This window comes from Cicer arietinum, chromosome 6 (assembly GCF_000331145.2).
Source record: "Cicer arietinum cultivar CDC Frontier isolate Library 1 chromosome 6, Cicar.CDCFrontier_v2.0, whole genome shotgun sequence".
NCBI lineage: Eukaryota > Viridiplantae > Streptophyta > Magnoliopsida > Fabales > Fabaceae > Cicer > Cicer arietinum.
This window is the reverse complement of record NC_021165.2, coordinates 46,170,374-46,188,143: the sequence shown is the minus strand read 5'-3', so window position 1 is coordinate 46,188,143 and position 17,770 is coordinate 46,170,374. Positions and strand designations below refer to the sequence as shown.

General features: G+C 32.4%; 1 long non-coding RNA gene across 11 annotated transcripts; it reads right to left on the bottom strand.

The window, feature by feature from the left end:
* Positions 1 to 1,216: 1,216 nt before the first annotated feature.
* LOC101490472 (uncharacterized) lies at positions 1,217 to 5,785 on the bottom strand. Of its 11 annotated transcripts, XR_003470619.2 has the most exons (4): positions 3,772 to 5,607; positions 2,959 to 3,018; positions 2,301 to 2,846; positions 1,687 to 2,191 (listed from the first exon to the last, which is right to left on the bottom strand). It is a non-coding gene; the product is annotated as an uncharacterized lncRNA (long non-coding RNA). The 11 variants fall into 11 exon arrangements; XR_003470612.2 differs by adding an exon at positions 1,217 to 1,458 and having other exon boundaries at positions 1,753 to 2,191; positions 2,301 to 5,608; XR_003470613.2 differs by having other exon boundaries at positions 2,959 to 5,608.
* Positions 5,786 to 17,770: the final 11,985 nt, after the last annotated feature.

The following is a 17,770-nucleotide window of genomic DNA, read 5'->3' as shown; positions in this document are numbered from 1 at the left end:
AATCATTCTTAGTCCTTTTTTGTTGTTGTAACTTTTAACGTAAAGTCATAATCTAAATGTTAACAAATAATAGTAATAATAATAAATAAATAAATAAAATAATAATATTAATGGTAAAATAATTACAACAATATACTATCTTAACTCTTAGTCTTACCGCATATAAACAACATTCATAAAATAAGTAAAATATTGTATATGAATATAAATTAAAAAAAAAAAAAAACGTAACTACATGAAATTTGTCTTAAGAAAATTAATTTAAGAAATAAAATCAAACTCAAATTAGTTTATTAAATATTTTTAGAATATCAAAAAATATCTTAACTAAATAAATTAAAATAAAAATTCATTTCTAACACTAATAATCATACCGAATTAAATGATAGTCTCTTTAAAACATTTGCAATTCAAGTCAACTGAAAATTGATAGTTTCATAAAAATAATGTAACAGAGACAACGATAACAACAATAACATGTAACGCTAAATTTTATGACATAATAATTCAAAAAAATGTATCGAAAGTCATAAAATGCATCTAAATAAATCAAATGGAAACTCACCTTAGAACAAATAATTAGATCAAAATAAAAATAATAAAATATATGCAAGTTATGCATGCTCCTAAAAGTATATGATCCGTATATAACCAGCCACATAGAAGTCACCCATACCAATGAGAAAAACTAAATCAGCCACATAGAAGTCACTCATACCAATAGGGAAAATTAAATCAGCCACACATGCGTCCACAAAGATGCATATGATATGTCATTAAATGATAATGATGGTCAAAAGGTACATGTCACCATCCATTTACACAACCACAAAGATAAGATATTCAAGGTTAAATATTAATTACATAAGACATCAATGTTTTATTCTCATGGATGTTTACAACAAAAAAATTGCAACTTTACATCAAAGTTTATGACAACAAACATACTATTCATGTTATAATAATAAAAATCGAATTTTATAATTAAGTTTATCAAGGCAAACATATTACTCATAAAAACAAAACATTATAGTTAAATTCTTTAAGGCAAACATAAAATATACATTTTTATTTTAAGACATCAAGACATCATATCAATATTTTATAAACTATTAATTTAATATCTAGCCTAACTTTTCATGGGGAAAAATCCTTAACTTAGGTGTTTAACTTCCTAGCAACACGTCCTAAGCCCTACGAATCAAAGGACAAGACAAAAGCCAAAACTTTACTTGAGATGATATTTAAAAAAGAAGGAAAATTGTAATAGAACCAGAACCAGAAGGAGTTGTGTGTCTCAAATATTACTTCTCCAGCAACACCAAACAGGGAAATAACAATTAGAAAAAAATTATCTCTGAATCAATACGGAAAATACTGAAACCATATAGTAGGGATCACAAAATCAAAACTGAAGGCTCGATGCTATGAAGAACGTTGTCATTTTCATACACCAAGCTGCAGAAAATTAAGTTTACGATTCATTAGTATGCCTTACGATCAAAATCTGTAATTAATCCATGCATTAAGTATCAAAAAAGGCTCTAGATGAACTAAGCTTCAACTCTTTCTGTAAACAGATGAATGCATGTCTCAAATTATCTTTGAAAGAAATGTACATGTATTTCAGAATCATATTTACTAAAGCCCTCCTTAAACTTTTAATAAAAAACACATCAATCAATATTACCAAATTACGATATCAGGATACCCATTCCAGAATTAATAAATTCAAGGAGAAAAATCACTCACTAAATCCAAATGATACATTCACTCACTAAATCACCCAATGATACATTCATAGGCTCTCATGTTGATAATCTCTGCCATGGCTTTCACTCAATATCCTCCTCGTGATACCCACACAATATGATCAAAAGACAAAAACGTGAACAATTTAGTCAAAAGTAGAGACAACCAAATGAAAGAACAGCGACTTTGACAATATGACACAGTCAATGGTAGATTCTAGTCCTCCTATACAAAATTTGACAGCACCCCTACACCAATTATTATTTTTGTCCTTACTCTTATTCTTATTTTTATACAATAATATACTAAAAAAAGATAACAAAAGGAATGGCAAGTCGACAGTACAATAAAGTGCCAAACCAAGTTATCCTGAATTCCACATCCTCGGGGAGGGCTAAGGTTCTAGAATCTTGTATGCTTCAAATACTACATAATCTTGCTGAAACAGAAACACAAAAAATCCAACACCAGCAGGGCACTCCATCATAAGACAAATATCCCAAAACAATAAGATATTAGATATGTAAAGAAAAAAATGATTGCTTTACCGAAGGGTATGTGAACTGAACTTTTTCATGCCACAATTTCCATAGCAAACCACACAATCATAGGCTATCTCAACTGTTACTTCCACACAAAAACCTCAAAGGAACTGAAAAAGGTATAAGTTGAGAATCAAACAAAGAATGAAATGTGAAGACGGTTCGTAGAGCTGACCCAATATAAAGTCTAGCAGCAGTAGAAAGTATACGAAACAGCCGGCAATAGACAAGGAATCATAGGAACAGATTTCCATCCAATTTTGCAGTGACAAATAGATGCACAAAAAACCAAGAAAAAAGATAGAAGAGTAGCATAATTCTGCAAACCAGGTTGCATATCATCAGAACAAAGAGAGCCCCACCACGTTATCCCAAATTTTCCAGAATCATGTAAACTTTTGCACTGTAAGAATATAAATCAAAAACTCAAATGTAGAACAAACATTTGTAAGAAAAAAGAATTATTAATGATAAGAACTAAGAAAACCCCTAAGGCTCAACTTTTCAATTATACCAACCAACTCTTACCACACACCAATAGACTCATCTGACCTGAAACAGTGGAAATCATAAAAGAGTAAATCGAGAAAACTGGTCTGGTTTATAGGAATTGACCGAAAGGAAATGAAATGGACATAATTTATAATAATATAGTATAGGGTACCAAATTAAAACTGAGGCTTGGTACTCTACACAGAATGTTAATGTGTCGAAACAAACTATACTGCAAAAACAAAGTTCAAATTTCAATTCCACGTGTATGGTGATGAAATCCAGAGCCAAATCAAAACTCAGAATCAAGAAAACAGAAAATAATCAAAATACAATACATGAAAGATCATACAAAACAAGATAGAAACAAAAGGAATAACATGTTCACAGATTTAACTATCCTGCGACACCAAAAAGGAAACAACAAATCAACCAAAATATGCTTTTAGAATTGGTTGATAGAGAATTATGGAAAACAAAAAGAATTTACTAGAGATCACCTAATCAAACATCAAAGCATACTCCGTGTAGAACATTATTAGTTTGACAAATCGCGCTGCAGAAAAATATTCTCACAATTATATTCTTTTTTCTTCTGATCAAAGCCAGAAATTAAAAAATTAAAAACGACCAACTGGGCGAAATGACACAATCTCTGCCATGGCTTTCACTCTACATTCTCCTCGTGATACCCACACAAGATGATCAAAAGACAAAAACGTGAACAACTTAGTCAAAAGTAGAGACAACCAAATGAAAGAACAACGACTTTGACAATATGACACAGTCAATTGTAGATTCTAGTCCTCCTATACAAAATTTGACAGCACCCCTAAACCAAAGATCTTGTACAACTTGATGAATGGTATTATTATTTTTATCGTTACTCTTATTCTTATTTTTATACATCACAATTGACAATAATACAGAGAAAAAAAAGATAACAAAAGGAATGGCAAATTGACAATACAAAAAAGTGCCAAACCAAGTTATCCTGAATTCCACATCCTCGGGGAGGGCAAAGGTTCTAGAATCTTGTATGCTTCAAATACTACATAATCTTGCTGAAACAGAAACATAAAAAATCCAACACCAGCAGAGCACTCCATCAAAAGACAAATATCCCAAAACAATAAGATATTAGATATGTAAAGAAAAAAATGACTGCTTTTACCGAAGGGTATGCGAACTGAACTTCTTCATGCCACGGTTTCCATAGCAAACCACACAATCATAGGCTATCTCAACTGTAACTTCCACACAGAAATCTCAAAGGAACTGAAAAAAGTATAAGTAGAGTATCAAACAAAGAATGAAATGTGAAGATGGTTCGTAGAGCTGACCAAATATAAAGTCTAGCAGCAGTAGAAAGTATACGAAACAGCCGGAAATAGACGAGGAATCATTGGAACAAAATTCCATCCAATTTGCAAGATGATGTACTCTTGTATGAAATGACAATTTTTGCTTCTTCCAACTACAGACGAGTCCTTCTGCCTCTGTAACGAAGACGGTATCTTTTTAGGAGTATACCAACCACAAATCACAAATAACAAAACATTGAAATATTATCTCTTCCCAGCCAAACTGTGCTCCAAAGATAAACAACCCTGAATAAACATTAGTAGGAAATATATGACTAAAAAATGGTCAATTATCTCCAAAATTTGAATGGAGTTAATAATCTCACCGCCTAAGCTTTCATAAAGGAATCGAGGAGTGTGGTTGCCTATGAAATATATGAACAGCCAGCATGACATTATGGTTCATGTGTCCTTGTTAATTCGTTCCCAGAAGATTAATTGTACAAAGCAGAAGGGCACTCATCTCCAATTTTTCTACTTCAGAGAGTGAACTAAAAGGTGCATTCACATCAAGCCATGAAACACCAGATGGTACAGATACAGAAAATTTTGCAGTGACAAATAGATGCACAAAAAACCAAGAAAAAAGATAGAAGAGTAGCATAATTCTGCAAACCATGTTGCATATCATCAGAACAAAGAGAGCCCCCGCCATGTTCTCCCAAATTTTCCAGAATCATGTAAACTTTTGCACTGTAAGAATAAAAATCAAAAACTTAAATGTAAAGATTCTGAGTTAAGATTCTGAGTTAAGATTCTGAGTTAAGATTCTGAGTAAAGATGGCCGAATTAAAAGCTAGCAACAGCTAAAAGTATTCGGCACATCCTGCAAGAGCTTATGAATCATTGGAACAAATTTCCATCCCACTTGCAAGATCATGTACTCCATATGAAATGACACAATTTTGGCTTCTTCTTAACACAATTCAACGATAGAATGATGACCATGTCTTGCAAAACGTCTAAAAACAGAAAACTCGCATCAAGACTCCCAACGAACTCAAAAATAGCAGCAGATCATGCAAATAAGAAAAACAAACTCAATGAAAGAAACCAGCAAGAACAAAATCAAGAACCTATATGATAAAGGATAAGAGAATAAGAATACAAAACATCAAGATCAAACAAGAGGAAGATAGAACCAAGAAGGAATCGTGTGTTCACAGATTACCTCTCCTGCAACACCGAAGATGAACAAAATCAAGAAGAGACAGGAGAATTGTGAAATTCTTGATATCAACAATCTGAGAAGAAACATATCAGTACGCAAATCCATAAGGATCTCCTTTAATAGAAAACCCTGAAATCGAGCCATCAAGAAGCAAGCAAGCGGAGCAAAGGATATCAAGAACGAGTAGAAGAAATCGAAATCGGAGCAACGGATATCAAGAACTAGGGCTAGAAAAAATTAGAATCAAGAAATCTAATTCATCATAAACGAGTTAAACACAAATTGAGAGAAAAGTATATATAGAAAGAAGGCAAGGTCGGGATAGACGGCTGAGATAACGCGGATGGTGGAAATTTAACGGTGATGATGCAAATAAAAAAAACGGTTGATCCGTTTTTTGTTAAGAAAGATAGAAATATATCTTATTTTCTTATGAAAGAATAGTAATCTATCTGTCAATAAAACATAATTATGTTTTATATATATATGTCAATAAATAATTTATATAATATATGGTTGAAGAGTATTTTAATGAAAAGTTTGTATGCGTTAATCTCACCATAATTTTATCATCTAATTAAAATTTTAAAAGATTTTAAGATATGAATAATTTAGAAATTCCAGATAACAATAAATAGTTAAATAAATAGAAAGTATTTACATATAATTTCTCCTTAATTTTCTTACCTAATTTAAACTATTTTTTATAAATTGAGCATATTATCCATTATTTATATTGAAAAAAAGTAATATTATTGATTAGGCCACGTCATCTTCTTGTTATATATTAATTTAAATCATAAGTTAATAAAGTGCTTTTTAGCATATAAGTTATCAAACTTAAACAATACGAGTATGTTTTTAATTTGTAACTTTAAATGTAATTTTATAATAGGAAACTTAAACAATTTTATAGTAAAATATACATTTTTTTAGTAAATAAACTTTTTAAAGTATACTTAATTAAATAATTTTAAAAAAATTATTTTATACAATGGCATTTGTAGAAAAAATATTGAAAATAAATTATATTAGAAAAAATTTAATTTTAACTACAAATATATTTGTAAAATTAAATTTACTCAAAAGTACATTTACAAACTTAATCCAAACACATACAATATATGTTAACAAACTTACAAATAAAAATTTGAATTAATTAAAACCACTTTTAGATAAAGTATAATTGTTTTTTAATTATATCTATATATTTTATCTATATATTTTATATGTATATCTATATAATAGATAATTAAAAGGTATTTTGAAGGAAAGTTATGAAAGGTAACATCATCACCATAATTTTCTCTAATTAAAATTTAAACATTTTTTCTATAAATTTAAACTATTTTCTAAATATGATAAGTTTTGACATGTTTTTTGGAGTGTAATAATGATATTATTGGGGCATGATTATTGGTGTATTGCTTCAAAAGTTCGAATCCACAACACCTCTAAAACGCTCTGTTTCATTAAAAAATATATTAATAAATAAATAAAATAAACCTAACTCAAATTTTCCACATCATCTTCATTTTCACCCAGAACTCTTTCTCTCCTTCTTTACTCTCGGCTACACCAACCTCTCTCCCATTTTCTTCCTCTATTTTTTCGCTTCGCTTCTTCTCACCTCACAAAACAAATTTGTATACATAAACTCTAAGCCCTTAAAAATGAATTTAACATCTCCAAAAGTATAACTTCTCATACTCCTACAAATGCTATTAGTTAGAATTTTGGAGTTAGAGTTAGTAAGTTAAGGAATGAGAAGAGTACCTATTCTTTGCAAGGTGTTTATTGAAACCATTTAAGGTAAATACACAACTCTAATGCTAAGAATGAATCTCTAGAAAAATGTAATCTTATTTTGGTGCTTAGAGTATATTTAAAAGATTTTTATGGTTTTCTAAAATTAGTTAAACTTTAGAATGGTTTTTCTAAAGTCTTAAAGAATATTTTTGATACTCAAATTTGTTAGCTGAGGTCTTGTCTGCTACTCTATGAGCTGTTGGAGAACAAATCTTATTCTTCATAGTTGTGAGTAGATGACGATCATTGTCACATATTTTTATTATGCTATAATTATTATTTTACTTGTGTTAATGTATTTATTTAAAAATTGAAGAACACAATCTTTGAATTTTTTTCTCGATTTCATCCTTTATTAATGTTCATAGTCTTTGTTATATAATATGTTTATAGTTTAAATTATTTATGAGTTATAAAGTATTTAAATATTAAATTGATATACATTTGAATGTATTTTCAATGAGTTACGATGAAATGAGAAATGATCTTTAAATATGTGTTTTGAAAATTGTTGTTATAATTATGAAATCGTTGGCGGAGGTAGGTGCACCTAGTTACATCATTTTGATTGGGGAGAGCTACCTGTTAGATGGAGTCACCCCTATGAGATGTGTCACCCTTAGGAGGAGAGGGATATCAACGAGAAGTAAGCTCCCTAATTGATGTGTTATGATGCGTTGCGGGACTGAGATGAGAGAGCTATCTGTTAGATGAAGCCACCCCTAAAGGAAATGCCACCATTAGGAGGAAAGTACTATCAATGAGATGAAATCATCTCTTGGTTCTCAAAAAAAAAAAAAACAATTATGTTTTTACTTGTTTGATTTTCTATGATTTTTTTTTTACCGCTGCTCATTGTGATTTCACTTCTCTATGAACACGATTGGAAACCCACAAAAACGACCTTCATGGTCGTATTATATGGCTTAAGGGTGCACCTCATCTCAAAATAGATGTCTTGCACACTAAATTACAAATATTATGAATATCCCTAGGCATTTGGGGATTCATATATCTTTGAAAAGACTTATATGAGTTCTCATTTCCCTAAGTAGAAGATTTAAAAGTGTTAGATCAATAACTACATGGAATATCAACTTTAGGTTTCTAAAATTGTTCACGTTGATTCTTGATTTTAATCATTCCATTCAACATTAAGCCACGTCAAAAGTTTGGATTCAAATTTCTAGCCTTGCTTAGGAATCTCAATGCCCTAAAATCCTTTTTATTATAGCTAGCAATTTGGGAGTTCCTATTTGCATGGACAACACAACAAACAATTCAATATTTGATCCTTCATTCGGTCACTACACTAGAATTATGATTGATATTGACCATGCTTTTGTTAGGTGGTTTCACCCCTTTAATGGGGCTCACTAGTTTCATTATTATAATTATAATTATAATTATAATTATAATTATAATTATAATTATAATTATAATAATAATAATAATAATAATAATAATAATAATAATAATTATTATTATTATTATTATTATTATTAGTATTAAAAAAAAGTGTGAGTGTGTAATTGGTGAATGGAATAAGGCCATATTGTGGTAACGATGGAATTAAAATTCGTACTTTGAAAGTAATGAAGCACTAATTTTGAAAGGCAGGAAGAAACTGAAGTGGCGCAATTCGGCAGATAGAAGAAGAAAAAACAAGTTTCAGTGGTAGATGGGTGTGTGGCTTGTCTACAACTTTAGTATATTTTTCCTGTCATTGAGTTTGTTGTTTTGATATGCATTGATAATAGTTTTACCTTCTATGTAAGTTAGTTTGAAATATCCACTTTTGTGGAAGTTTGTTTGTTATTGTTTGGTTCCCACCTATGGTGATGGCTATATGTTGATTGATGTTCCCTTGTATTACTAGGAAGACTCTGTGTATCCATTAATTATTATTGTGAAAAGTTTTATTGTACTAAGTCATGTAGTTTTTATTCTATCACTTTGAGGGAAGTTTTTGTAAGTATAGAAGTACAACTCAATAGTAATTCAAGTACTTGAGAACTTTTTAGAATGATATGAAAATCTAATGCAAGTACTTAGAAAAATCAGAATTTTGTTCAAAGTTGTTTTATGAATTAATTCAAGGATGGTTAATTTTTGATCTGAAGTTATGGGGTATTTATACTCCATAAAACATCCTTTCAGATTCGTGGCCATTGATCCAAGAGGTTTGATGAAAAATTACAATGTTCTAGAGGCATTCCAGATCTGAAAAATTGTAATGTTTCCAGGTGTATTCGAATACAGTATATGTGTATTCGAATACACGTCTTTGTAACGTTCAAAAAATTCAAATTTTACATCTTGTATTCGAATACACATCAGTGTAGTCGAATACAGATTAATGTATTTTAGCCTCTGACTTAACTTGTATTCGACTACATATGAGTGTAGTCGAATACATTTGGCTACTGACTTAGCATGTAGTCGACTACAGATGGGTGTAGTCGAATACACTTGGCCACTGACTTAGCTTGTATTCGACTACAGATGGGTGTAGTCGAATACACTTGGCCACTGACTTAGCTTGTATTCGACTACAGATGGGTGTAGTCGAATACACTTGGCCACTGACTTAGCTTGTATTCGACTACAGATGGGTGTAGTCGAATACACTTGGCCACTGACTTAGCTTGTAGTCGACTACAGATGCGTGTAGTCGAATACACCTTTTAAAGTTTTGCTTCTGACTTAAGTTGTATTCGAATACAACATGGTGTATTCGAATACACTTATGCAAATTGTCAAAAATATGATTTTAAATGATTTGTTAATGTTGTTTTTGATTTTTGAAAACATGTTAAATGCATATGTAAGTATGAATTGTTCTCATGTATTTGAACTATTGATTTGTATCATATACCTTTATATTTACTCATTTATTATTTGGATTTGGAAGCTTATTCAAGATGGTTTGATCTTCTTTTTGATCTTGCTGCATTGTCCATAGTTGGTGGTCTTGTCGTCATCAAAAACATGTAGTTTACATTCTCCCCCTTTTTGATTATGACAAAATGTTGTTGTGAAGAGAGTGTGATGTTGAAATCTTTGCTCCCCCGTAATAGGTGCATACTCCCCCGTTGTATGTGATGATTTGAAAATTGTTTTTGAGTGCCTACAAGGTTTGAAATGCGACAACAACACCAAATTTTCTCCCCCTTTTGACATGATCAAAAAGAAGAATAATAGAAAAGAAAAAGAGACATACACGTTTCGAGCAAAATCATACACAAAAGGCATATAAAGGAACAAGAATAGCAGAAATGGAAATTAAGTCAGAATATCATAGAAGTGAATACATAACAAGTCCCAAAACGAGTAATACAAAATACACCAGAAATAAAACGACAAAGGAGTTCATAAAGCAAATATCACAGTAATACAGAATGCGAAAAGTTAACTTAGTACAAAATTAAAGACTTAATCAACTTCTGTCGGAATGTGGAAATGATCAAGTTTGTCTGATAATTGACTAATGTCTTGAGATAGTGCGTCATGATTGCGAGCAATAGTAGTTTCAATGGTGGTGAAGCGAGTGTCGATAGAGGTGGTCAACTTGTCGAATTGAGTTTGGAAGAAGGTTTGGAAAGAATCAAGGCGAGTCATGATCATTTGATTGGAGATATAATCATCATCAGATGCAGTTTCCTCGCCATCTTCATCTCCTTGAGCAGCAGTGTTGGATGGTCCAGCAGTGTCCGCCGGTGCATCTTCAGAAGGTGGACCATGATCACCTTTATGCACAAAGGCTTCAAGCTCATCATTCCATATGATCCTCATGCTAGGCAAGACACCTAAATCCAACAGATTTTCTTTGGTGGGAGTAAACATAACCTCATCAGCAAAGTCCACACCAAAGTGTTCCAAAATTCGTGAAACTTCCTTTGCATATGGTAAGCCAATTGCTTCGCGAGATCCAAGCATGATAGATTTCACAAAAAATGCCCAATTAAGTTGACGACCTTCAAACATGAAATTCATAATTTGCAGTTCAAACTCCGAAATTTGGGAGTAATTTCCAGCCTTCGGAACCAAAATGTAGCTAAGGAAATAGTGTAGAAGCCAATAATCAACAGTAAGATTTCCCACACCATACCGTTGCTGGGCATATTTGGAACCTGCCTGAGCTCTCTTTTGTTCCATGGTGCGGCGATCAAACCGACAGAGAGAGACATACGCATCATACTTAGAAATATCACCCCATTCACATAAATTGTTTGGACAAAATTGTTCACCATTAAAAGGAATATTCAGAATTTCGCCAATGGTTTTGGTATTTAAACGAATAACTTTACCCTTAACGCATCATATTTAGAAATATCACCCCATTCACATAAATTGTTTGGACAAAATTGTTCACCATTAAAAGGAATATTCAGAATTTCTCCAATGGTTTTGGTATTTAAACGAATAACTTTACCCTTAACGCGCGAGACTAGCAGTTTTCCCTCTTGTATGAGATTACAATAAAAAACCCTAACCAAATCTGGATAAACTGGACCTTTGTAGCCTATAAACTCTTCAACATGTTGTGCTTTAACCAACGCGGGAAATTTAAAGTCAGAGAAAGAGTCCAAAGTACCATATTTTGGGATAATAAGTCGCTTATCCGAGTAGAAAGTGCGAAAACGATCAATTTCCTCCAGTGTGTGTAGAAGCCGGGATAGATCCGTGATGTTAGGATTCTTGGTGCGTTTTCGTGAGGGACCTACTGCTGCATGTTTGGTGCGTGGTCCTCGTTTGCGGGCATCCATGGTGAGAAGGGGTATTTTTGGTGAAAGTGGGTTTTAGAGAAAATGTGAGAGTTGTGAGAGATTTGAAGAGGGATGACAAGAAGGAAGTAAAGAGTAATGGATTTTGTTAGGTTGGGTGAATCGGTAAGTAAGTGGAAGGAGGATGGATGAGTTTGGGAGAGAAGAGAGAAGAAACTGGGGCTGTATTCGAATACCAAGTGAAATAACCCTAACTTATGTGTAGCAGCTTTTATATCTGGGCAAAAACGCGAAGGTGTATTCGACTACACCTTCTTGTATTCGAATACACATTTTTCTGGGAACGTGTATTCGACTACACATCCTTTGTATTCGAATACAGGAAATCTGGGAAAGTTTGTATTCGAATACAGACATTTGTATTCGACTACATAAGCACAGTTTTGCTTAAAAACTCAGTTTTTTATGAAGATTGCATCATGTAATACAAATTCATATATCAAAAAGCAATAATCAATAAGACATAAGAGATATGGCAAACTATGTATATCATGCAATGGTTAAAGATCATTTTCACTCAAAATACCAAGTTCTCTTCGGATTTTATAAAATGAGTCTTTAGGTAACGGTTTTGTAAAAATATCGGCCAATTGATTGTGTGTATCAACAAATGTTACCTCAACATTACCTTTAAGTACATGATCCCGTAGAAAATGATGTCGGATATCGATGTGTTTAGTTCTGGAGTGCATGATTGGATTCTTTGAGATGTTTATTGCGCTTGTGTTATCACATCTTAAGGGAATGCATCCGAGATCAACTCCATAGTCATGTAATTGCTGTTTGAGCCAGAGAATCTGGGCACAACAGCTTCCTGCTGCAATATATTCAGCTTCAGCAGTACTAAGTGCAACACAAGCTTGCTTTTTACAAGACCATGAAACAAGGGCATTTCCTAAGACATGACATGTGCCACTGGTGCTTTTACGGTCTGTTTTGCATCCCGCATAATCCGAATCAGAGTATCCTACTAGGCTACATATGCTACCCTTAGGATACCATAGGCCTACATTTGTTGTTCCTTTCAGATACTTCATAATTCTTTTAACAGCTACTAGATGTGATTCTTTCGGATCTGCCTGAAATCTTGCACACAAACAAACACTAAACATGATATCTGGCCGGCTGGCCGTTAGATATAATAATGATCCAATCATACCTCGATATTTGGATATGTCGATGGAAATTCCTGATGCATCTTTATCAACATATGTTCCGGAGCCCATTGGAGTTGTACTTTCTTTGCAATTCTCCATTTCAAATTTCTTTAGTAATTCTTTACAATATTTGGCTTGATTGATGAAGATGCCGTGCTCAAGTTGCTTGATATGAAGTCCAAGAAAATAGTTTAATTTTCCCATCATGGACATTTCGAATTCTCCTTGCATTATTGAAGAGAATTCTTCACATATGTCCTTGTTGGTTGATCCAAATATTATATCATCAACATAAATTTGAACCAATAATGTGTGACCATTTTCTCTTTTGACAAATAACGTTTTATCAACTTCTCCTTTGTCAAATCCTCGTTCACATAAAAAGGTGCTTAATCTGTCATACCAAGCTCTTGGAGCTTGTTTTAGACCATAAAGAGCCTTTTTCAATTTGTAAACGTGTGAGGGATTTTTGGAATCTTCAAATCCAGGGGGCTGCTTGACATAAACTTCTTCATTTATGTACCCATTGAGAAATGCACTTTTCACGTCCATTTGATATAACTCAAAATTCATGGAGCAAGCATATGCTAATAGTAGACGTATGGCTTCTAGTCTTGCTACCGGAGCAAATGTTTCGTCAAAGTCTATCCCTTCCTCTTGATTGTATCCTTGAGCAACCAATCTAGCTTTGTTGCGAACAACTATGCCATTCTCATCTAGTTTATTTTTGAACACCCATTTTGTACCAATGATGTGTTTATTTCCAGGATTAGGAACAAGTTCCCAAACTTGGCTTCTTTCGAATTGATTGAGTTCTTCTTGCATGGCAAGTATCCATTGATCATCTTTAAGTGCTTCACCAATTTTGGAGGGTTCGATTTGAGAAACAAACGCCATGTTTAAGCAAGCATCTTGCAATTTTAACCTTGTTGTGACTCCTTTATTTATATCACCTATGATGTTGTCAATAGGGTGATATCTATGGGTTCTCCATTCTTTAGGAAGATCATCACTTTGCCTTTCAATATTGACTCCACTTTCTTGTTGAAGTTCTTTGCTTGGATCATTACTTTCAAAAACATCATCATCATCACAAGAAATAATATTTTCTTCTTTTATGGGGTTAGTTTCATCAAAGGTTACATGCATTGATTCTTCAACTAATAAGGTTCTTTTATTAAAGATTCTAAATGCTTTACTAGATAAAGAGTAACCGAGAAATATACCTTCATCAGCTTTTTCATCAAATTTTCCAAGGTTGTCTTTACCATTATTTAACACAAAACATTTACATCCAAAAATGTGAAAGTGAGAGATATTGGGTTTTCTACCTTTGTAAAGTTCATATGGAGTTTTCTTAAGAATTGGCCTAATAATTACCCGGTTGGAAACATAGCATGCTGTGTTTACAGCATCTGCCCAAAAGTATTTTGGTAGATTTGAGTCGCTTAGCATAGTTCTAGCAAGCTCTATTAAGGATCTATTCTTTCTCTCAACGACCCCATTTTGTTGTGGTGTTCTTGGTGCAGAAAAATTGTGAAAAATACCATTTTCTTCACAAAATTCTTCAAATGAAGTATTTTGAAATTCCCTTCCATGATCACTTCTAATTGATACAATTTTGGCAGATTGTTCATTTTGGACTAGCTTGGCATAGTTTTTAAATGCCTTAAAAGCTTCATTTTTATTTGCCAAAAATAAGGTCCAAGTGAACCTTGAGTAATCATCAACAATAACTAGTCCATATGAGTTTCCACCAAGACTTTTGGTTCTTGATGGACCAAACAAATCCATATGTATCAATTGTAGTGGTCTAGAAGTTGAAATGACATTTTTAGGTTTGAAAGAACTTTTTGTTTGTTTGCCTTTTTGACAAGCGTCACATAATTTATCCTTTATAAATTTTATTTTTGGTAAGCCTACAACAAGATCATGCTTGACCAATTTGTTTAAATGATCCATGTGAATATGAGCAAATCTCTTATGCCATAGCCAAGCATCATTATTGTCGCTTACCAAAAGACATTTCATTTTCAAGGATAAATCTTCAAAATTAAGTATGAAAATGTTTTTGAAACGCTTACCAACAAACTGAGTTTCATTTGTAGCTTCATTTTGGATGACGCACTCATCTTTATTAAAAACTATCTTGTATCCTTTGTCACAAAGCTGGCTGATGCTTATGAGATTATGTTTTAGACCTTCAACATATAAGACATCTTCAATTGAGGGAGATGGTGCTGTACCAACTTTTCCAATGCCTAAAATTTTTCCTTTGTTGTTGTCTCCATATACTACATGTCCCTTTGACTCAAGTGTTAAAGCTGAAAATTTTGTTATATCACCCGTCATGTGTTTAGAGCAGCCACTATCCAGGTACCACATGTTTGAAGTCTTTTGTTTGCTTACCTACAAAATTGAAATCAAACTTTATTAGGTACCCAATGTGCTTTGGGTCCTTGATGGTTAGTACCTTTCTTTACCCATATGAAATGACCTTTTGGAACACTAATGTTTCTAATATGACATGTATTAGGTGTATGACCATGAAGACCACAATAAGAACAAGTAGGATTAAATCTACTATTAGTAGCATATGTATGAGATTTATTTTGAATAATTTTCTTATTATAAAGATCATCATTTTTCATAACTATAATCTTTTCTTGATTAGATTGACTACTTGCTTTAACAAAAATAGTTTTGTTCAAATTTGGTTTATCAAATTTTGAATATCCAAGACCACTTTTGTCATTTGAGTATCTTTGCATGTTTAGAACATTTTCCAATCCTAATTGTCCCTTTTCGTATCGTTCAATTACTCTATTTAATTGAACAATTTCGAAAGAGAGGGATTCACATTTATTGCATGCAGAATTCTGTTTTAGTTTTTCAGAATTTTTCTCCATAATATCAACTTTTTCTTGTAAACTTGAGATTTGTTTCTTTTGTGTTGATACTAGTTTACACAGATTTTTACATTCAATAAGTAATTCTTTTATTGTGTTTTGAGCATCATTGTATTCTATAATTAATTCATTATTAGTCTTATTATAATGAGGAGAGTCTATATTACTAACCTCTTCATCAACTGATTGATGCGATGCCATTAATGCAACATTGGCGCATTCTTCACTTTCTGTTTCTAAAGATGAACTTACTTCATTGTCTTCCCAAGCTATGTATGCTTTCTTGAAGTCTTTCTTTCTGTTGACATTCTTCTTAGCAAGGTTTGGGCAGTCTGCTTTAATATGTCCTTGTTTTCCACATTCGAAGCAAGTGAAGTTTTGATTTGATGTAGAATTATCTTTCTTCTTGAAGCTTTTCTTTTTGAATGTTCTATCGTTTTTAAGAAATTTACCAAATTTCTTAACAAGAAGGATAATATTTTCATCTTCATCTGAATCATTATCTTTGCTTTGTTCTCTTGATTCGGTCTTTAAAGCAATATTTTTGTTCTTCTTTTCTTGACTTTCATTTTGTTCTAGCCTTCCGAGTTCGATTTCATGCTCTTGAAGTTTTCCAAATAGTGCAGAAAGAGACATCTTGGATAGGCTTTTCTTTTCCGATATTGCTGTAACTTTTGGTTGCCATGCCCTTGTCAATGACCTTAGTACTTTTAGATTTAGTTCATCATTTGTGAAGATTTTTCCGAGTGCTGTCAAATGATTGGTTAAATGGGAGAACCTTTTCTGTAAATCTAGAATAGATTCTCTGGGCTGCATTCGAAATAACTCATATTCTTGTGATAGTATGTTGAGTTTGGATCATTTTACCTCAATGGTGCCTTCGTGAGTTACTTCCAACGTATCCCATATTTCTTTTGCTGTTTTACAGTGAGATATGCGGAAAAACTCATCCATTCCTAGTGCAGATTGTAATATATTCTTAGCCTTTTTATCAAACAATACTTTCATTTTGTCATCATCTGTCCATGAGCCTTTTATCTTAACTTCTTCTTTATTATTATTAACTATTGTTGGAACATAGGGACCGTTTTCTACTGCTTCCCATAAAATGACCTAAATGATAATCCAATGACACAAAACACCTCTTAGTTGCACAAAATAGGTTAAAAACCCTAATCGTTCTAGAATAAGTCAAGGGAAGACTTTATTGACCTATGGTAATTGGATTTTCTGAGTTTAAGAACAAGGCTTAATAACAAGTGCAGTAAGTAAATGAACACGATAAGATTTATCCTGGTTCCCCTTATAACCAAGGGTACGTCCAGTCCTCTTGCACACCACAAGAGATTAATCCAATACTTGTCAGAAAATGTACAATTCCCACCCTGGGATTCTTGCTACAAAACTTCTAACAATACTTCTAAGATAGCACACCACTATCTTACTTGTACAAATGATACAATAAGGTTTGAATGAGTCTAAGATGTGGTATATTGATAAACAACTCAATAGTAATTCAAGTACTTGAGAACTTTTAGAATGATATGAAAATCTAATGCAAGTACTTAGAAAAATCAGAATTTTGTTCAAAGTTGTTTAATGAATTAATTCAAGGATGGTTGATTTTTGATCTGAAGTTATGGGGTATTTATACTCCATAAAACATCCTTTCAGATTCGTGGCCATTGATCCAAGAGGTTTGATGAAAAATTACAATGTTCTAGAGGCATTGTTTCCAGGTGTATTCGAATACAGTATATGTGTATTCGAATACACGTCTTTGTAAC